The sequence below is a fragment of the Euprymna scolopes genome, chromosome 24 (assembly GCF_053919585.1).
Source record: "Euprymna scolopes isolate OS-2025 chromosome 24, ASM5391958v1, whole genome shotgun sequence".
Taxonomy (NCBI): domain Eukaryota; kingdom Metazoa; phylum Mollusca; class Cephalopoda; order Sepiida; family Sepiolidae; genus Euprymna; species Euprymna scolopes.
In genome coordinates, this window is record NC_136505.1 from 46,518,316 (window position 1) to 46,536,608 (window position 18,293).

The window sequence follows — 18,293 nt, forward strand, 5'->3', positions numbered from 1 at the left end:
TATATTTTATAAACAATATTTAATTAAATAAAACATACGTTTTTTGTCTATTAATTCTATTTTGCGATCTTTTTCAACTTCTTCACACATGGCGGGAACTGGCCGATGTAATCACCATATTTATCATAAGTTTCCGCCAGAGGTGAAGAAGTTGGAAAGGATCGAAAATAGAATTAATAGAAAAAAAATCTATTTTATTTAAAGAAATATGCCATAGAGAAAAAAAGCTGCCTAAACACACACACACACACACACACACACACACACACACACACACACACACACACACACACACACACACACACACACACACACACACACACACACACACATATATATATATATATTAGCGTAGCAGTTGTGATTTGGACATTCCGGATATAATAATCAAGAATGATTAGATGTTATTGATGCTTACCCCGTCTGTGGGTTAATTTGAGATCGAAGTTGTTTCCTTCTAGAACTATTTCCATCACTAACAATCCTGTTCTACTTTGAAGCAGTTAAGATACTAATAATAACAATCCAAACTAAAATAATAATAATAATAATAATAATAATAATAATAATAATAATAATAATAATAATAATAATAATAATAATAGTGGAAGAAGAAGACGAAAAAGAAGAAACATTTTTGGTTGAACACAGTTCGCTTTTCGACCATTTCTTCAAAAAAAAAAAAAATAAATAAAAACTTGCAGATTAAGCGACAAAAGACAATCGTAGTTTGCGCCAGAGGCATACGGAAGGGCGTAGAACAGCAGAGGGGCGGATTATCGGGAGAAGATTTTGAATGACAGCAGCCATGGCTTTTGGACAGAAAAATTACTCTCAGTCCTCCCACTCCACCAACTGGACAGTCCGCTGACCTCATTCAATTGCCAACTTTGGAGTCGTTCAGTTTGACCTCTGATCTGCAGAAAATCTAGAAGAGGAGATATTGGAAGAATAGCTTGGCCGGCGATAACGTGACTTGCACTCGGAAAATCTGATGTACTCGATTGTAGAGCTCGGTGGTGTGGAGCAAGACCCCGAGGTTATAAGGTATCCAGTAGGTATAGCTCGTTCAGTTAAGTATGGAGGCGAGAAAGAGTGGAGGAGGGGGATGAGAGCGTTAAAGGGGAAGGGGTGAGTGTAGGAGAAAAATGCGAACAAAGAGGAAATAGAAGATAAGAACGAGATGGGGAAGATAACACAGATGAAGAAAACGAAGACAAGGAAAAAAGAATGCGATACTGAATAGATGGAGAAAAGAGGAGGAGGAGAAGGAGGAGGAAGAGGAGCAGAAGGAGACAAAAAAGAGAAAAAGAAGACGGAAGAAAGAGGAAACAGAAGACGCTTAAGAAATGAAGGGGGAACAAAAAGAACAAGAAGTAAAAGAAAAGAAAAGAAAACACGGAAAATAAAAAAGAAGAAAGAAAAGAACGCGTAAAAAGAAGAAGAAGAAGAAGACGAGGAATAAGGAATAGAAAGAAGAAAAAATGGACACAAAAGACGGTTAAGAAAAAGGGAGTGAAGACCTAGAAGAACAAGAATTAGCAGAAAGATAAAACACAGAAGGAGAAGAAAAAGAAAACGTAAAAATTAAAAAAAAAAAAAAACGAGAAAAAGAAGGAAGAGGAGAAAGCAAAGACAACGTCGAAATGTAATGAGCAGAATCGTTCGAACACAAAAGGACGAAAAAGAACATTATAACCAATGGGAAACCGAAGAAATAGATATAAAATAAGTTTCAGAAGACGAAAACGAAAGAGTAAGAAGAAAAGGGAGAAAAAGAAGACAGACAAGGAAACAGGATGAAAAAAAAAAACAAAACAAAAAAAAAAAAACTAGCAGAAAACAAAAAAAAAAAAAAACTAGCAGAAGAAAGAGAAGCCATGAGAGATGGGATAGAAAAAAAAAGTGAAAAACATGAAAAGAACGAAAAGAGGAAAACAAAGACGATGAGGAAAACTACAAAAAGCCATAGTTAACAAAAGAATAAAACGAAAGAAAACAGAACATGAAGAGAAGACGAAGAAGAAAAAGAAGACTAAAAGCTGAAAATGATAGACCAAAAAGCAAGCAAAGAAAAAGACGCAAATAACCGACGAATGTTTAAAACCCATTAATGGCGTCTACAATAGAAAGATAGGTGCATATCGTCTAGTGCAAAAGGAAAAGGTTGTAGTAACACTTTGGCTGGTCAGTCAATGATGCATCCAGCCATTGTAATCGTTGAAAAGCCAAAATAGTTAATTTAGCTAATTAAAACTGATTACCTCCCTTTAGTGAAAAATTACATCGAAGTGTGGACCGTAGACAAGGGAGTAGGATAGGGAAAGCAAAAAGTTGGCTAAGACAATCAGTTATTTCCGTGTCTGAATAACGTTCACAAATGTCTCCCGTTTTCCCGATTCAGCCAATTTATCAACAATCATCTTTTGATCAAAATTGTCGCTTTAACCTGCGTTCGAATTGCCGTTTCTCAGTCATCCACAGAACGGCTGACTGACCTTTTTTTTTAATTTCTCAATCCGTAAGACGACGAAGCCAAAACTTGTGTTCAAATTGGTCTTGTCGGCCAAATTTGAAATTAGCCAATTGTTCCATTAGTTTGATTGACCGTAATCGATTTACTCGGCGCTTACAAAATGTAGCCCGAGTCAAAGTTGAGAACCTTTTTCATTCGTTTGGAGTTGACGACATTAGCAGAGTTACCATTCTGCTTCGATTACGCTCGCAGACGCTTTGGAATAGAATTACTATTCTCTAATTTTGGAAAATTTCGTTAATAATCGTTTTTCTTCATCAAAAGATGTATGGAAACGTACCGATTCTAGCACGTTTTTACTGTACCTATTTCGAAGTAAAGTGGCCTCTTAACTTGCGGCGTGGTCCCTGGCCATGGAAGAGGCCATGTTGGATGATGGTGTTTTTGAGTTTAGCCAAGAACCACATAGGCATTTAATATATATTGGGTATTAGAAGAATATAGAAAGGAACATGCATGCATAATAAAATGAAATATTAAAAAGACAAGAGTAACCAGACAGTATACGATACCTAAAACATAAACAGTTTTATTAAGGCAAAAAAGGAGAAAAACAAAATTTCATAAGAAAACATTTTTATACAATAGTTAAGAATATAAAACATATTTTTCAGTTATTTATACAAACACAGGTTTGTGACGGAAGTTGAGTGAGTAGTCACAAGTAAAATGTTCATAGTTTGAATATGCGTATATAAGTATTTGGCAGCGTGGCATTGTGTATATGTGTTAACTTATCTTGTTCTTGTAAGTGCGTGTATTGCTCTGTGAGTGCTGATAAAGCTGGGCCAGGTGTGGCGAGCGAAAATGGACTCAATGACTCACATACCAGTTTAAAATATCCACCTTTTAGGCAACAAAGCACACTGACCCCAAAGGACATGATCGGGGTTGTAGAGGATACGTTCTTGAGTTCGTTCTGGTGCAATCAGTTTGTGTTTCTGCATTTTATCTATTTGTTTTCTGGGAACTTCTAACTTCGGATCGGCTTACTAAATTCACATATAGGTGTTAATTTTGGGAGTCTGGAAAAAATTTTGGGAGTCTGGAAAAAATTTTGATTGGTTGAAAATACTTTGAGTTTACCCTTCATGTAAAAACTTACTCATTTTAGGAGATGATGAAGAGAGCGTATCGAAATGAACCAAAGAAAGAAAAAGGGTAAACAATTAGAACCATTCGTGTTTTAGCATTCGGTTGAATCACGTTTGAATGTTTAATCTACCATAAACTACTTGTATTTACGAATCTCCTCACGCGGTGCCAATTATGACTCATATGAATCTGAATATGTGGCAACCAATGAGCAACACCTTTCCTCAATAGGACCAGTCGGCATTTCCTAGTAGTTGTGCCTCAGACGATTGACTGTTTAAAGAAGTAAGGATAGGGTTCGTCACACACGAAAAGAAAAATGGATACTGGTCGGGTGGATTGCCTCCAGAACATCGAGCAAATGCAACACGTTTACCAAAATTTAACCCCAGTTCGACCTAATGCTACTAGATCAGGCTGTCTAAAGATATCGGCTTCCTGACAATAATGCACCAGATATGAATGTTATTGTTTCCTTTACGGCTTTGTGGTAAAACGATCATGCTGTTACGGGTTGGACCTTGTGAAAAGTTTAGCCATGCTGAAGACGTGTGATACCCAGAAACACGTGCCTATGGATAACTTTTATGTGCGTAAAAAATATTTCATATATATTTGAATAAAATATTCAAATGTTTAATAAATAAAATTAATAATAATAATAAAAAAAATTACGTTCCCCAACAAAAGGGACGAAGTAAATAAAAACAAAGGGCGAGTAACTCCCTCAACACTCAGGTGACCGTAACATTTAAATACCAGAGAATCGCTAATAAAAAATAAATCAACAACCCTCTCTCTCTCTCTCTCTCTCTCTCTCTATATATATATATATATATATATATATATATATATATATATGTATATTTCTGTAGAAATATATTTTCTTATAATATATACCAATCCTTATTTAAGAAGCTCAATGTAATTACAGAGCAATATAGAGAATAAATAACAAAAAGTTATATTCCAAAACTCATGATGTTGACCATCTTATAATTTATTCCTTTAATTCAGTTGATTATACAATTCTTGACAGTATCTGTTTCGAAGCGCAAAATCAATCACTTAATCTATTATGCCCTTAACTCATCAGAAGAAATAGCAACAATCAATCCGTCAAAAGCAAATGAAGTGTGATTTATCATGATTAAAATCTGAAAATTATATTATAAGATATTTACAGCTTCTCTTCGAATTTTCGGATTTTAATCATGTGAAATCACACTTCATTTCCTTTTGACGAATTGATTGTTGCTATTTCTTCTGATGAGTTAAGGGCATAATAGATTCACTGATTGTTATAATAATTAAGTGATTGGTTTTGCGCTACGAAACAGATACTGCCAATAAATGTATAAGTGAACTGAATTAAAGGAATAAATTATAAGATGATTTACATCATGAATTTTGGAATATAACTTTTTTATTTATTCTCTCTCTCCTCCCCCCTCTCTCTCTCTCTCTCTCTCTCTCTCTCTCTCTCTCTATATATATATATATATATATATATATATATATATATATATAATTATTGATTTATAGCGATTTTGTAGTATGTTTTCGCTCCTTGAGCAATTTTTAAGGGAGGAGTTATATGCCCTTTGCTTACATTCCAGTCGCTCTCCATTTGAGAGGTATTATTTGTAATTATTAATATATTTTTCAAAATATTAAAGTCCAGGTAGTTTGCTTTAAAGAATCAAATTATTTATTACTAGAAGCGAGAAATAAATACACACATACACACAAACTTAAAACAAACAAAATCCATCCATAAGAAAGCAATATGGTACCCTCTTTATTTCTCCGCTTCCTTTCCATTGACTCTTCTTGTCATTTTCTAAAGTAAGTAAGTTTTCGCAGGAAAATGTTTACCCCAAAGATTTTTTAACCAATGAAAAAGTGGCAAACCCCAAAAGGCAACACACTTATGTGAAAGTAATAAATCAGTTCGAACACAGAAACTCCTTAAAGACCTGCCCCACAAAAGCAGGACTCCAGAATGTCTACTAACCCGCTCTTACTCCGTGCCGTTGGCCGAGGAGAGACAAAATGAGTCAATGACCTACATATCAGCTTTCTTTATCCTATGCACATATTTCTACTCACAACTATACACGCGGTAACAAGGACAAGTTACACAAACACACGTAGAAAATACCACGCTGCCAAATACTCTCATAAATATATGATTCACACACATTATGAACATATTAACCTTTATATTTAAGCCTTATGACTACTAACTCAACTTTCTTTACTAAACACTAAGTTGCATAAATGAACTATTTTCCGATTGCAAGTAACTTTAATAATGTTACTAGCAGTGAGACCCGACATTGTCCGAGATTGAATAATGATCAACGATTATTGTCATCGAAATCGGTGAAATCGCCCATTTTTCTATCAAATCGGCTAATTGTCTGCTCTAGTTAGGGGTTCATCGAGAGGCAAAGAAAGGAAGTTCCAGATGCCCCCCCCCGCAGTGACTTAGTCCACAATACAGGGTAGTCTACATTGCACAATAGAGAACCTACTGTAAATTTTATTACTTTTTTATGTATATAATGGCTTAAATGAAAGTTTAAAATGAAAAAGTCAAATATCATGGTGTAATTGTGTTCTAAACAGAAACATTCATTTCGAACGCGCCCCTGTTATATGAAAGAACCCACAGTTGATTTTATATGTCGGGCCTTTCGGCTTGTGTGGTAACAAAACTTCTCAAATACACTTGTGATGTTAGGCTGTGTAAGGAGTTAACGTTGGTAAAAATTGATTGATTATCGCTTATCAATACTTATCGAAGACATTCCGATACAAAACATTTCTAAGAATACTAGCTGGCATATAAAATATCTTCGTGCGGAATTTCATAAAATCCGCCCAGCTGTTTTCGAGTCCATAGGGAACGAATTTACAGAAACACAAACACACATACCACTTACGTTTACATAATTATAGAGATAAAGATGGTTTGTATAAAAAAATTTTAAATAAAATTTTGTTTTTTTATCAATTTGTCAATTACAAAGCTAATTTCATATTTTTATTTAGCACTTGCCAACTGGTGACCTTTCTATTTTCTCACGTTCTATTCATTTCCATTTTTATACGCATTCCCATTCATACCGTTCATCTTTTTAATCTTCGTTATAACATAATATTTATAACCAGTTTACATTAAATGCCCCTGTGGTTCTTAGCAATACCTCAACCCCCCCTAAAACTATCGTGGTCTTAAATGTCCCTGTTAAAGCCAGGGACCACTCACAGGTTCACCGTCATAAGGTTTTCCTTCTGAGGGAATATTATTGTTAAGCACCTGAAACCTCCCCTATCTGGGAATACCAACTTACAAGTTTTATATGTCAGAGTGTGCCTCTCCTAGTGGGCTGGTTTTTCAAAGTCACATCCTACTTTGTGTCTAACCTCTTGGAGAGATACAAGATCATAGCACAAGTTCAACATTTCTAGTACATTCATACATATCCGAAGAATCTGGCTATCATATCTGTAAAAGTGAGAATCTGTGGATGTAGATGTGTGTGTGTGTGTGTGCGTGTGTGAGAACAATTCTCAACCCATATACTCAACGTATTGTTGATCCACTAACTTAAAATTTGGCATATAGAGTATTCAAACATATAGAAAACTTATAAATAGGTTTTCACACAGAAAAAAAAAAATGGTTGCTTAGAGATCAATATTGAAAATCAGTCATTACGTTTGAGACAGTGCTTCTTGAAACGCTGAGCATTCATGCAGTGTTTCTTTTGTTTTGTCCAACCCCTGGCAACCCATGGCAAGTGCTTATCTGAGCTCCAATCTCTCGTCCCCCCTCGCCAATCTTTCACGAGAAACACCCGTCTGGCTGAAACTACTCTCAATAATTTTCCCCACTCTTTATCTGTGCCTTAATCCAAACGTAGATTCCGTGAGCAGAGCTTCTTTTTCAGAAGTGCACGATTGTAGAACTCTCTTCCGTTTGCCTGTTTCCCACCTGACTACAACTTGGGTGTCTTCAAATCCAACATAAACAAATTCCTGATAAACCGCCCCCTTAAGTAAGACACTCTATCAAATCTCCAATACTAATGATTACTACAATACTATCTCATTGATTACTGTACACACAATAACCCTTATCCCTGAATGGCCTCCGGGCCTTGATAAGTGGTGACCCCCATGTAACCCCCCCCAAAAACCCTGTATATATACATGTACAAAATAAAAGAAACACCTTAAAATTTATTTTAATATGGTGTAGGTCCACCTTTTGCGACAATTACAGTCTCAATTCTCCAAGTTATTGATTCATACAAGTTGTGAATTGTTTCTAAAGGAATTTTATTCCATTCTTCAGCTAAAACATTCTCCAGTTCTTTCAGGGAAGATAGCGGCGGAAATCGATTTCTTACTTGAATCTCCAAAATCGATCATAAATGTTCAATAATGTTAAATGTGGTAGCAAAACCAGATGTTAAACTTCATTGGAATGCTCTTTCAGGTCCAGATTTGTGCAGCTCTCGACAAAGAGTTTTTGTGGAAACTGGGCCCTGTAAATGTTTATTGAGCTCTGTTGTGATTTTAGGAGCCGTGGTCTTGCGATCTTCTCTAACAATCCGCTTAAGAGTGCGACGGACTCTTTCAGACATCTTCATCTTTCGACCAGACTTGGGTTTTTCTGAGGAGACGTTTTCCCTTCTCTTTTAAAATAAGTCATTACGTTTGACAGAGTGTATCTTGAAGCGCTAAACATTCGTGCAGTTTCTGTTATACAAGCACTTGCCATACAAGCTCCAACAAGTTGGCCTCTTCGGAAGTCGTAAGATTTGCCATTTTTATAGAAAAAGCTTTTGATATCTTAAAATATCTGTAAAATAAATTTATCATATGAAATCAATAATAAACAAAAAAGCATTTAAAATATGTCAACATTTGATTATTGAAAACACGTTCAAAGATTGATGCCAAAAATGTTAGGTGTTTCTCTTATTTTATCCAACCCCTTATATATATATATATATATATATATATATATATATATATATATATATATATATATATATATATATTTATATTTTGTGTACAGAAAGTTGTTAGTTGAGACAGGTCATTGGTACCGTCGGTTTCAAGCCCGATAATAAGGCCCGTTTAAGGTATCCTTATCGAGCTCTCTTCAGCCAATATTCGTCTCTTTCTGTACACAAAATATAAGTACGCTCTTAAAATTTGGATTTTCCTTTTAATTGAGCACTCTGCTGGAATTCTTTTTCCAAAAAAACTAATCATATATATATATATATATATATATATATATATATATATATATATATATTACTAGAAGAAGTACCCGTCGTTGATTGGGTACAAATAATACAGCCTACAGAAAATGGACTGTGATTGCTGAAAGTATGATAGGTTATGAAAAGGAGGGGGTTGTAAAGAGATAGGTTTTGACACTCAAAAATTTTACCTTAAGCAAAATATGATGAAAGTAAAGATATTTTCGCGAAAAAAATGTTTTTTATATCAACTTTGTTTCCATTCGTAGCAAAGAGTGACCAACAAAATGATGTTTCCTTACAAAGAGAAAATGTTATATATATAATAATGTAAATATACAAGAAATAAATATTACCATAGTCAATAAAAGTTACTTTTATGGTAGAAAAATTCATTGGTTTGTATTTCTAAGTAATTTGTAAAAAATTTTTTTTTTTTAATTCACGAACCGGTTTAAAAAAAATCAAAATGGCAGCGACTTTGAAATGGAGAGCCCTGTTTTCAATTTGAAGCAAGGGCACCTGAGCATTCTGCGTTAACAATTTAAGAGAGTTCCGTCAACGTAAGGAATATTTATAAACATATTTTAACGTTTTTCGTTATTTTGTGCTTGATGAATATTCGATTATGACATGTGTAGTTTATTTAAAAATGCATTTAAGTAGTTATCGCTTCAAATTTCTTTTTAATTTCTGTTCGCTGAAATAATTTCAAGTAAAGAGCATTAAAAACTATTTCAAAATAAAAAAAAAACACGAACTGAACTTTTATTGACTATGGTAACATTTATTTCTTGTATATTTATTTTTTCGGGTAGTCGTTTGTTGGCTTTTCTGCTAAACACTCTTACTAAATAATATCGACGAAATATCGAAAAACAAAGAAACAAAAACAGTTTTGAAAAATAATGAAGCTTTACTCACTTTAGTAAAATAATCCGAAACAACAAAATGGGATATTAAAAAAGTAAACACGTAATTACTTAAGTTTTTTAAAGCAAAGAATCGATATAAATATGAGTAAGAAGAAAATGGCACCCTTTTCAAGTAGAACAGCTTCGTTTCAGTTTTACAGTATTGAACGGTGTAGTATTGCGCCGTCGGATTCAGGGTTGTACTATTGTAATGTAAAGAACACGCAGAAAGGGTTGTTACCAACTGAATTCCTTCTAGTACACTGACAAAAAAGCTTAAACAGATATATAAATAAAAAATAATAAAAAATAAAACAGATAAACCCCATAATTTATTATACCATACCTGTTCACACTGAAATACTTATCACAATATTATGTGGATCTATATTAAAAAACCTTGTTAAACCTTGTGACATATTTCCATTCTATGGAGGTCATATGCGAACGAACACCCCATAATTTTATTATACTATGTTTCTTCAAACTGAAACATAATTATCAAAGTATACTTATGCAGATAGATATGAAAAGTATTTATTAAAGTTTGTGCCTATTTCCATTCTATGGAGGTCAGGCGCGAACGCTGACCCCACAATTTTATTATACCATCCCCATTTAAGTTGAAACATACTTATCAAACTATTCTTATGTACATCTATATCAAAAACACTTGTAAACTTTTTTTTAATTTTTAAATTTTTTATTTCCATACTTTGTGGACCAGACGCGAACGCAGACCCCACAATTTTAATGAACTACCATTCTGTCAGATCAAACATACCCATTCCTGTGTCTCAATACATCTTCTATCATTATATGTGATCAGTTTTTTTAAATAGTCAACCATATAGGAACCTATTCGTGACCAGACACGCACACACATTCAGCTTTATATATATATATATATATATATATATATATATATATATATATATATATATATATATATATATTAAGTAATGTGATTTATAATTTAAAATTTGAACAATTAAATTTCAACCAAATTAAAAATCCGTTTCATAAGAAGGAACAACAACAAATCAATTATCTGTACGATCGTTTCGGAAAACAATGCTTTTATTGTGGTAAACATCCAGTTACGAACAATAATTACATATAGTTTTTTAATAAGCAAGGTCTCCTCGTCAGCAAATTTTGAATTTTAGATTTAATAAAAACCCTTCAAAAAAACCAGTCCTATTTTGCATCCATTATTGGTGCTTGTGTTGTCTAAAAGGACAGCCTTTAAAGTATTGACACTCTCATACTGTTCTAGAACTTTGTGAACTTCATCTGCCATAACAGCACCAGTTGCTCCAACACTAGGGACCACTCTATGTGTAAAATACTCCCCCTAACTTCCACATCCCATCTTCTTCGTAAATATCAAGTGATGCTCTTGTACTTTAGCTTTTCTTCGATTTTTGTTTCCTTTTTCATCGACAGTTTCCTTGTAAAATAAAGTGTTCTTGTCGTGTTTCCCATCAACACCAATGCAGACAAGATTTCTAATTTTTTTATTCTGTTTTTGATAGCTATTATTTTTTTTATCTTTCTTTTTCTCTATCAATTTTGGACTTATCAAGAAAAATTTTTTGAAAATCAACATTCGATTTTAGAACGGCCGCAGCCTGTAGATCCAAAAGAAAAGCATTTGCAAGACTTGCACCTAGGTTTGATGAGACATCACCTCTGATGAGTGCAATGGCATAACGAGGAATTTTTATCAGGCTGTAAATATTCTTACATTCTTCCTCTGGTTCAAAACTTTCATCTGTTCTACCACTATTTTCTGATGTCAGAATGATATTCTGGTCATGAGATGTTGAAGCAATAGGCGGGGTGGTGGTGGATCAACTTGCTTTTCTCTTAACACAGTTAACTTTTTAGATGTTGCTACTGCAGCTTTATCAACAGGTCCGAGGTGAAAATTGCCTTTTGGTCCTTCAAATACTCTCTCTCTCTCTTCCACAAGAACCTGAATTAGAAAATTTGACAAATATTTATTCTAATCTAGACTGATCTTAGAAATAAATTTTATTTCACGTAAAAAAATGTAATTTCTTTTCTCATTGGTTTACATAAAATATAAATATAGAAATTCATTTAATTTAAGATGTCTATGATTTTCATTAAAAATATTTTTTCAAACAAACAAGAGAAATTAAAAAAATGGAATAAACTTACCCTTTTTTATATATGACAGGTACAGACTATATGCTTTGACTGAAATTTTCTTTTTTGCATTTAATATTTTTGTCATGACAACTTGTAATTGGCAAGTCACACGAACAAGATGAAATGTCAAATAATTTGTCAAGTTTATAGGCCAGAAGACTTTTGGCATATGCGGATAAAACGTTTCTATTTATTTGTTTAGTGTTTTTAAAGCAGGTCTCCTGCAATTTGTGCATAATCCACTTTTCAGTTAATAGGGGCAAACGGGGATTTACTGCCTTCCAAATATCTTTAACATCATTTGCAATTAATTTTGAAAGGACAAATTTATTTAACTTTGGGTGAGAATTCTCCATTTAATAACCATATTTAATTACCTGATGGAATTCAGGGGGTTCTGTTCTATTTAATGGAGAAGGTGGGCCCGCAAATTTTGTAGAATCAGTACTGCGTGTAGAAATAGTTTGTTTCCGACTCATGATTAGAAAAATATCTGCAAAATACATATTTTATGATATTGTAAGAAATTAAACAACGGAAATTATGAATTAAAAATAAAATTTGGAAAAATTAGTAAATATCATAAAAAATAATAATGGTTTTACTTACCGAACAGTATGAAAACACAAATCAAATCACACCGAAATAGCCTTGCGAAGAAAAATGTTTTTTTTTTTAAATAAAGAATTATTAAATTCAATAACACAAAAGTTTAAAATAAACCTTTCTTTTCCTTAATAATTAAGGTTTGCTAAGATATAAAATGCAAAATGTAATAATTTCTATATTTGAATTAAGCCCCGGTTAACAAAGTAAACACACGCGTATACACGAAAATGAAACCGATTACTTGGCAGCGTAGACGGAAATATTAACCAGATAAAACAAAGCCCTGGTTTATCAGTTGTTTGATTCATTTTAAATGAAATATTTTGCAGGGTGTCTTTTTATATCGACACTCAATTAGTTTTCTAAAAATAAAATAGATATTACAAACAAAAGAAAAAGCGTATTGTTTATACTCCCTTCAGATTTTTTCTTCAAAACCGGCATTAATATGGCATGCTTATTCTTTGATTTAACACCAGCACCCGGCGACATAGATGCAGCATATTGAGTTTTTAAATTCATTTTAGCAAAAAACGATGGAGTTTTAGAAAAAAAAAAATTTTGAGTTGTTAATCTCAATGTTATTTAACAACTTTCTCTGCCAAAATCGACCTACCCTAATGTGTGTGTATATATATATATATATATATATATATATATATATATATATATATATATATATATATAGTAATTTATAAAATATATATGGCGATTAAGCTACACTGAATATTCGGCGTTTCATCCACTCTAGGATTCGTCAGGCTTATGCGCGAATTCTGTGGTTGTTTCTCGTTTTTATATGGTCCTCTTCTGTTGAGGATTTTAGTTAGCCTATACGCTTTCTAGTATCCACCACTAGCTCTACCTACGTATTGAGCATTTTTGAAGTAAATACTTTAAGTTTACGCATAAATCTATACTTTCGTATATTAATTTTATGTGAGTAAATGAAGTAGTTATATATATATATATATATATATATATATATATATATATATACGTATACGCACACACGCGCACACACATATATATATATATAATTACATATATGTGTATATATGTATAATGCAATGTTTTAATATTTAGAAAACGTCATTAAGAAAGAAATATATATCTAATCTAGAGCCCTAGGCGATGGCAAACAGACAACACCCCTCTATTTCTCTCTAACAAGCCTTCTCCTACTTGTCCATCCTTTTTCCTACCGTTATATCGATTCAATAATGGTTTTATGAAAATTCTGAAATATAATTACGAACGAATCAAGTGAACACGGTTTTTAGGCCCCTGAAGCAAAACCAACGACAATGTCAGCGATAAACCATATTTTCCTTTCCATAACCAAAGGAAGTAGCCATGTTTAAAAGCGAGGAATATATCCTTAACGTACGCCATCCTCCTCCGTTAACGATAAAAAAAACCCCTGTAATATTGGAAACAGAAATACGTGTTTATAAAAACATAGGAAATAATTATGCTCAGTATCCTACTATAATGAACATTTTGTTTCTGTAGCCTCACCAGATTTAAAGGCACTACGCAATATACTCAAATTATTTTCTGAAATAGGATCAAATTGATTTGAGGCACACCAAAATAAGTAACAACATTAAGGGCACGTTTTTGTATTACTACTGATCTTCTTTTTTTTACTTTTGACTTTCATGTTTGATCGTTTACTATAAATATACGAGTTTTACAGTAAAAAAATCTAATATTAAATTTATATATATATATATACTATATATTATTGATTTTTAAAATTTTTCATTAGCAGTTCTGTGGTATTTTATTGTTATGCTCGACTGAGCGTTTTGAGGGATTTACTGCCCTTTGTTTATATTTACGTCGCCCTCTTTTTTTTTTATTCGGGACGTATTTTTTTTATTATTAATTTTATTTATTAAACATTTGAATATTTTAATCAAATATTTACGACATATTTTTACGTGCATAAAAGTTATTCATAGACATGTGTTGCTGGGCATCACTCGACTTCAGCATGGCTAAACTTTTGACAAAGATCGACCTCGTAACAGCTCGATCGGAAGGCTGACTTTTTACCACCATGCCATGGTACCTGCACGATTTCTATCGCTTTTAAATGTAAGATCAATTGTTGATTGATTTATCTTTTATTAACAATTCTGTGGTATTTAATTGTGACGCATGAGAGTTTTTTTTGGGGAGGGGGATTGCTTACCCGTTGTTTATATTTACGGTACCCTTTTTTATTTTGTCTTTTGTTGTTATTATTAATTTTATTTATCAAATGTTTGAATATATTATTCAAATATTTCTTATTATTTCATGCACGAAAAATACGTAATAAATATTTTAATAAAATATTCAAACGTTAAATAAATCAAATTAATAATATATATATATATATATATATATATATATATATATAATCCAATATTTAAAATATACTTTTGTAAAGCACTCTCCTTGCCTTATTTTATCCTGCAAAATATGAATTTAATTAGTTTAAATAATCAAGAACGGGTTATTGAAGAAGGGGATATTGGTATTGCTCTGCCGACAAAAACGTATTTCATACGTGATTTTCTTCATTGGTTCATTCACCCCCATCTCTCTCTATCTCTCTCTGAGGTGGACGCATCTTCCTCTTATGTGGCTAAGGCGTATGTTACGTCTTCTGTCGCTTGTATAAATTTTTGCTTACAATTTACAAATATCGGTTGACTGCCAACTCTAAACTATCAACATACCCTTCAAATTCCGATATTACAACATCATTAAATAGCGATTTTGTTACAATAAGCAACTCGTGAAATTACGATTTCAATCTTCTACTAATAATAGTGGTTTCTTAAATTCTGCATGGACCTTTTCTTAGACAGCCCACTCTATCACATTTTCTTTAATGATCTCAGACCTGTAAGTGATGCAGGTGTTGGCCTATTACGTTATCAAACGTTTTAGTTTATTTACTACCAACTTACAAATACATAATGTGAAAAATTCAATGTAGTAGAAAAATATCACTGTAGAAGTTCACAAATGCTTACGCACTTTCTATTCTGCTTTTTTTTATCTTGTATTACTTGCTTTTGATTACCCTTTATTCTCATCCTTTTCCCTTCACTGTCCGAATATACATAAATGTAAATGTAATCTGAACAGCAATTTTGTTGCGCAACTCCATATTAGTACGAGTGATTTTTAAATTTCGTAGGGCCCTTTTCTCAATCAGTCCACTCTGACATACACAGGCGGCAAAAAGAAAGTCCGCACATGTATTTTTTTTTCAGAAACTGAAAATTTAAGCTAAATTTAATGTAACTGTTTAAAAAACCTATACCTCATTTGATTCGCCTTTTATTCTTCCATAATTTACCTGTTCATATTTGACTTTTAATTGAAATATTCTAGTGTTCACGTCAATTAAAAGAAAATAACTTCTAATTGAGGAGGCAAAAAGAAAGTCCGCACAATGGACAATTGTTATTTAAATGAAAATTTTAGGACATTAATGCAAGACAAATACAACAGGAACACAATAAACTAGTAACTATTTAGTAGCATAGCCATCCTGCAATTTAAATGCCTGCAGTCTTTTGGTAATACTTTGAATTAGTCTGCAGCAATAATTCGAGGAAAGGGCATCACGCTTTTCATTAATTTTTGTCCAAAGTTCTTCTAAATTTTACATTTTATCATTGCATAACTGTTGCTTAATGTAATGCCATACGTTTCCGATAGGATTGAGGTCTGGAGATTGTGCAGGCCAATCCAAACACGGAATATCATGCTCTTTCAAGAACCTCTCGACATTGCTAGCTGTGTGAATGGGAGCATTATCGTGCATGAAGATGGGATTGTCATCTAAATTCCGATCAAAGTAGAAAATACTCAGTCAACATATTAATTCTACCTTGCAAGCGAACTATAGGCCATTGGTACTAATTATGCCCCACACCAAAACTGAAGCTCCACCACCTTGCAGCGTTGAAACTGAACATCTAGGATTAACTTCTTCGTCTTTCCTCCGACGGACGTCCTGCCTACCAACACTGCCTAGCTTATTGAACGTGATTTCATTACAAAAAGCAATTTTGATCAATATGAGGAGTCATGATCTTCATTGCATCTGACGAAGTCCAGACGGCGCTTTCTGTTCTTTACAGAAATCATTGGCTTGCGTCTTGTTTTCGTGCTTTTGCACAGTCTTTCGTACCGTTTTCTCATACCATTTTAATCTGCGACCGATTTCTTGATTGGATAAACCAGAAAGGTGGAGATTAATGAGCTCCTGACGACCATTAAGAGAAAGTCGTGGCATATGGACTAAATGTTACGTTGTACAACAACAATTACGATTAGATATGCTTTGTTGCCTGTTGGTGGATATTTCAAACTGATTAAGGGGCGATAATTTAAGCTGGTTTTAAGCGAATTTGTTGCTGCAGACTTTCTTTTTGCCTCCTCAATTTGGAGTTATTTTTTATAAATTGACCTGAACACTAGAATATTTCAATTAAAAGTCAAATATGAACAGGTAAAATTATAGAGGAATAAATCAAATGAGGTATAGGTTTTTTAAACAGTTACATTAAATTTAGCTTACATTTGCAGTCTTTGAAAATATCACAAGTGCGGACTTTCTTTTGGCCGGCACTATATATATATATATATATATATATATATATATATATATATATATATATATATAAATTTGTCCCACCATTTGTTGAACACTATGAACAAAATTCAAACTATTTAACTAATACAAATCAGCAAATTAATATTAATACCAGACCTCGAGCTTTTAATAAAGTACATACATATATCGGCGCTACTTCAACATTAATTAAGAAAAGAATATCAAACCACATTTTTCTTTTAACAACCATAATTCTAATAATAACCAAGGAACTTCTCTAACCACTTTAATTAAAAAACTATACTTTAATAATACCCCCTTCTCAATCAAATGGATCATCATAAAAAAGTTAAGTCTTATACTCCAGGCTCTAAGTCATGTTGCCTCTGCACAACTGAAGCTATAACTATAATTACTTCCCCTCAAAGTAACAATATAATAAATTCTAAAAATAAACTGATCTCTTTCTGTAAACATAAGTCCAAATTTAATTATGGCAATTTTGAAATTACATAGTTATTACTTTTACCTTTCAGATATATATATATATAATTTTTTCTTTAACTTTATCATTTTTTCTACACACTTTCTAAATACTTTATAATTTAATAATCCTTTATTTTAATTCTTTATTTCTTCTCTGCTTGGTCGGTTTTTTATCTGCAATTTCTGTTTTAGTCTTTAAATATTCCTATCTATCTAATATATCAATCTACCCACACTTTCATATCTTGTATGTATATTCACTTATATTTTACTATATGCATTTACTTACTTTCTTGCTTTTTCCTGGATTTGCAGATACCGGCCATCGTCTCCCCTTAAATAATTCTTTATTTTATATTTTATTTTTTATTTATTTATTTATTATTTATTTTCTATTTATTTATGAATGAATGAATTAATTAATTAATTTATTTTCCATTTAGTGTCTTTTAACAACTCTTGCTGATATTTTCATAAGTAATAACCTGTACATTTCAGTTGACCTATATTATTTTGCCCTATATATTTTTTCGCGCCTTTTAACATTTTCT